This window comes from Callorhinus ursinus, unplaced genomic scaffold (genome assembly GCF_003265705.2).
Source record: "Callorhinus ursinus isolate GAN/ISIS: 27379988/994484 unplaced genomic scaffold, GSC_fseal_2.0 scaffold16, whole genome shotgun sequence".
In the NCBI taxonomy this organism is placed as follows: Eukaryota; Metazoa; Chordata; class Mammalia; order Carnivora; family Otariidae; genus Callorhinus; species Callorhinus ursinus.
Window position 1 is genome coordinate 12,927,969 of NW_027397078.1, and position 5,550 is coordinate 12,933,518.

The window sequence follows — 5,550 nt, forward strand, 5'->3', positions numbered from 1 at the left end:
ACAGTCTTAGCAAAATCTGGCAATTGGGGCATTTTGAACTGTCTGTTCAAAGAACTACTGCTCTACAGAATAAAGTATTACCATTTACCTTATGCCTATTTAGACACTTTTAATGACATAATAACTGTAGTTCCTATGAATGAAAGATGCTGCTGTTTTGCCTTTTTTTTTTTTTTGAGAGAGAAGCATAGACTTCAGCATATTTGGTAACATTTCTGTTTAATTTTATGTACCATCTAAAGATGCCCTTCACTTTCTGAATGAAATTTAAGAGCTGATTTTGTAATAGTTTGCTAAGGTAAAGAATATTCAATAAATGCTTGGGACATTGGATGGCCTTTTAGTAATTTTATGTATTCTTAAAGTTAATGTGAGGTGCTCAAGTCTTAAATCTGTATGCACTGAGTTATTTCAGTGTGTCTAATTTTCAGTTTTATTGAATCAGCAAGGAATCATTATTTACAAAGAGGTGTGTGTTTCTTTCAGATGCTACAAATTATTTCTTTAAATTTCAGCATTAAATATGTATCATTGATGTTGCAAAACTGAAATGCACATGGACAATAGAAATAGGATCATCTGATATTGTTACATTATGTTCCCATTTGTATTTCAGTAGCGGGACCATCAGTCAATAGGTAGATGCTGTGATTAGTGTGAAGCTCAGCACCAAATTCAGAGAAGTGCCAAGGAAACAAAATGAATGTCAAAACAGAAAGGCAAACCATCTCCAGTGGAATGGTGACATGGTGCCATAAGCCCTGATGAACAAGGCAGTAATCATGTGTCCTGTAAAATGGACCACTTGCCAGACACCATTCTCTTATATTCATACCTACCCATTAGCACCAAGTAGAATGAATCAAGGACTCTTAACTATGACTCCATCTGCCTGATGGAGTGAATCAATAAACACTAAAAATTTTTAAATAAATGTGAGGGCAGGAGATATATGGGAAATCTCTGTACCTTCCCCTTAATTTTACTAGGAACCTAAAACTGCTCTAAAAAATAAAGTTTTTAAAATAGATGAGAGCTTCTACTATTATTTAAAACCATCATCAGCATTATTTCTTAAGATTAAATGCCCAATATTAAATTTTGCCAGTAATTGCAGCTTACACCTTAACTCCTCCCCGAGGGACAGAGTAGGGAAAAGACATTTCAGTATAATGGAATGCTTTCGGACGGTTTTGTTTGGGCACCCAAAGGTCAAGAACCAAGGAATTGTGCCATATATCCCAAAGGTATACAAAGATTGTAGCTGATGAGTGGGGGTGACTGCTTGGGGAGTTATCCGTGTGCTGTTGTTTATGCCCGTCTCCCACGGGGGGAGAGAGAGGGTGCATCCATCTCACCTTAAGCTAAGTGAGAGAAGGGGCTTTGAGAGACCATATAGGGAACCTTACCTGTGACAGTCCCTAGAACCTGGGGATCATAAATACTGGGATTAGAAAAAAATAGCTAGAAGGTCTGAAAGGATTTAGTAAAAGGAAAGAAGGAAGATTGCTTTGAGAGGCAACAACATTCCAGCAATGGCAGGGCCAGGATGCCTGAGTGGGTTCTCAGATGTGGAAAATGTCGGAGAAAACTGGTGTCATGCTAGTTCGGATCCCTCCCAAGAGAACTGCCTGGAGAAGCAAGGGGTCCCTGATGTAAAGTCAGTATATCATAAACCTCCCAATATGCAGGGGCTATGGGTTGAAGGGCTAAGAGACCAGGTGGAGAAAAGGCACTGTCCATACTTTGAAAAATATAACTGGAAGTTTCTAATGGGTGTATCTGAGGAGTCCACAAAACTCCCATAGGAAAGCAAACTTAACACTGCAAAACAGCCATTGTGGATAACCCTGGGATTCTCTCTAGACTACTCAAGAAATAGAATTTTGTTTTTTTATTTTTTGTTTTCATTTTGGTTTAGGTTTCTTCTCTTTTTTTTTTTTTTTAAAGATTTTATTTACTTATTCATGAGAGGCAGAGAGAGGCAGAGGGAGAAGCAGGTTCCCAAGGAGCAGGGAGCCTGATGCGGGACTCGATCCCGGGACCCTGGGATCATGACCTGAGCCGAAGGCAGATGCTTAATGACTGAGCCACCCAGGCGCCCTTCTCTTTCTTTATTCTTCTGACTCTAGAGACCTAGAGTCAGTTACTCTAGCAGGGGTGTGGTTGAGATGGGGTGGGGTGAACGGGGAAATAAAAGGGTAGTGAAAGATAAAGGGGACATCCTGCTAGATTGCAGGCTTTAAGGATCTAGGCAGAACTGAGCAGGAGGAGGAAAAATATTTCCATAGGATAAGATCATCGTTTATGTGTTTATCACACTAGAGTGGACATTTAATTGCTGAAGTGGTATTTTCCAGGAATTGAAAGTACTTGAAAGACATTCTATTACTTAGGAGTTACCAAAAACTTTTGTGGGACTTTCTGAAGTTTTACCACAAGATAGAGAGAACCAGTACACAGAGTGGGTTTGAAAGGGCAGTGAAGCCTCTTTTCTCGGGTACTAGAAGGAGGCAGTCCTCTTTTCGTGCCTAGCGCAGCCATGGCTTGTGGTCCCAAGAAGCATCTGAAGCGTGTAGCAGCTCCAAAGCATTGGATTGGTGGATAAACTGACCGGTGTGTTTGCTCCTCGCCCATCTACTGGTCCCCATAAGCTGAGAGAATGTCTCCCTCTCATCATTTTCCCAAGGAACAGACTTACGTATGCCCTCACAGGAGATGAAGTCAAGAAGATCTGTATGCAGCGTTTTATTACGGTTGATGGCAATGTCCGAACTGATATAACCTACCCTGCTGGTTTTATGGATGTCATCAGCATTGACAAGACCAGGGAGAATTTCCGTCTGATCTATGACACCAAGGGTTGCTTTGCTGTTCATCGGATTATACCTGAGGAGGCCAAGTATAAGTTGTGCAAAGTGCGAAAGATCTTTGTGGGGACAAAAGGAATCCCTCATCTGGTGACTCATGATGCACGCACCGTCCGCTGTCCTGATTCCCCTCATCGAGGTGAAGGACACCATTCAGATTGATTTGGAGACTGGAAAGATGACTGATTTCATCAAGTTTGATACTGGTAATCTGTGTATGGTGACTGGGGGTGCTAACCTGGGAAGAACTGGTGTTATTGCCAACAGAGAGAGACACCCTGGTTCGTTTGATGTGGTTCACATGAAAGATGCCAATGGCAACAGCTTTGCCACCTGATTCTCCAACATTTTTGTTATTGGCAAAGGCAACAAACCGTGGATTTCTCTTCCCCGTTGAAAGGGTATCCGCCTCACCATTGCTGAATAGAGAGACAAGAGACTGGCGGCCAAACAAAACAGCGGGTAAAATGGTCCCTAGGTGACGTGATTGGAAGTCTTTATACTTAATTAAAGGTCATACAGCACGATAAAAAAAAAAAAAGGCAGTGGAAAAAAAGTATTTTCTGATTTTACTCTGATGAGTATAACCCATTCAATATAACTCATGATGATATGACCATGACGATTTAGAAAGATTAGCGGAGACATCACTGACTAATATTGCCTACCTCATTTTTGACTCAGGTGAATTCTGACCCATCCTGAATTTTCTAGTTTTTAAATTCTAAAAACCTGGGGCGCCTGGGTGGCTCAGTCGTTAAGCGTCTGCCTTCAGCTCAGGTCATGATCCCAGGGTCCTGGGATCGAGCCCCACATCAGTCTCCCTGCTCCTCAGAAAGGCTGCTTCTCCCTCTCCCACTCCCCCTGCTTGCTTTCCCTCTCTCACTGTCTCTCTCTGACAAATAAATAAATAAAATCTTAAGAAAAAAATAAAAAATAAATTCTAAACACTTATTTACAAATGATACAACACACTACTCAAGTAGCAGCACTGGTCATTGTGCTGCAAGCAAGTCTTTTTAGTCATTAATAGGGGAAAAGAGAGCCCTTTCTTTACTTCAGAAATAATAGCAATATAATTCAATTCCGTTAATATTTATTTAGGACCTGCAGTGTGCCTAATATATTAGTGGAAGTTGATATTGATTATATAAAGCATATATGGAAATGTGCAGATTTTAGGTTTTCCTTTCATCCATAATTTTAAGTACAATGACCTCAATATCATATTTACATGTGCAGTTATATAAAGAAGTCTTCAAAAGCCTATATTTCACTATTTCAAAATAGTAAAATATTAAAAACACATTTAATAATGTTAAGATATGAAAATACCTTAAAATTTTTTTAAAAGATTTTATTTATTTATTTGACAGAGAGAGGCACAGAGAGAGAGGGAACACAAGCAGGGGGAGTGGGAGAGGGAGAAGCAGGCTCCCCGCTGAGCAGGGAGCCCAATGTGGGGCTCCGTCCCAGGATCCTCAAAGGCAGACGCCTAACGACTGAGCTACCCAGGAGCCCCGAAAATATCTTAAAATTTAAGGACTAATGCGCATAAATAATGGAAAATTTAAAGTCAAAATTATAATGGTCTGCAAATTATTTGCTTGTCCACCTGGAAAACCCAAAATTAGTCATTGAAAACCCATTAGAACTCAGAAGAGAGCTTAGTGATGTTGCCATTTGTTAAACAAAACTGGTGAAAATCAATAGCTCTCCTATATGCCAGCAATAAACAGGCCATGTAATAAAAATTACTACCTCAATAGCAAAAGCATATAAAAATAACTAGAACAAGTTTAATAAGATATGGACCAATACTACATTAAGAAAACAAAATAACTTCCATATTGATATAAAAGAAAATTTAATAAAAGGAATCATATAACATATTTCATTTTGGATAAACTCAAATGTATAAATGTCAGTTGGCTCCAAGCTAATTTGTAAAATTTATGAAATTTAATACCAACAGGAATTTTAAAGGAAGCTGATGAAATAATTTTAAAATTGACTTGGAAAACGGGTGGTGAAAACAGGACAACATTGAGAATAACCAAATAGTGGAGCAGGCAGCAACTTATTATTCAGAATATTTTAAAATATATTATGAAGTGAAAATGGTTTAAAACTTTTGCACAAATAGACATAAAAATAGAACATAATACAAAACTCAACAATGCAAGTACATATAATAGAATTTCAATGTCATAGTGCTTCTCTGTGAAATAATTAAGCTTCTAAGAACAGTGACACTTTAAATCATGATATAAGTTTCATTGCTTGTAATATCTATGCAAAAACAGGAAGACAGGGAATGAGGCAGGCAACCAACCACATTCCAGGATAATCAGTTATTGTGTAGAAAATGTATCTTTTGGTGAGTTCTTACGTATTTATTTTGGTTTTATTACATGTGGCACTCTAGTCCGCAAAATTGTGGGTTCCTTCCATCAATCCAGATATTAGACACCCTGCAGGTATCCTCACAATATTTAGCTTTAACTCAAAATGCTTTAAAAAATCCTTAATGTCCTTGAGTTCTTTGACGGCGAGCAGACTCAGGGCTATTTACAAAAGAACCAGAGCTATTCTACAGTATTACGTAAGGAAAGCATGTCTGGATAAGGCAAAATGACAGAGATTTCACTTATATTCTGTTCTTCGATATTGTTAAGAA

General features: G+C 38.7%; 1 pseudogene; it reads left to right on the forward strand.

Moving 5' to 3' along the window:
• Positions 1-2,542: 2,542 nt before the first annotated feature.
• LOC112812762 (small ribosomal subunit protein eS4, X isoform-like) lies at positions 2,543-3,336 on the forward strand (annotated as a pseudogene).
• The last annotated feature ends 2,214 nt before the right edge of the window (positions 3,337-5,550 follow it).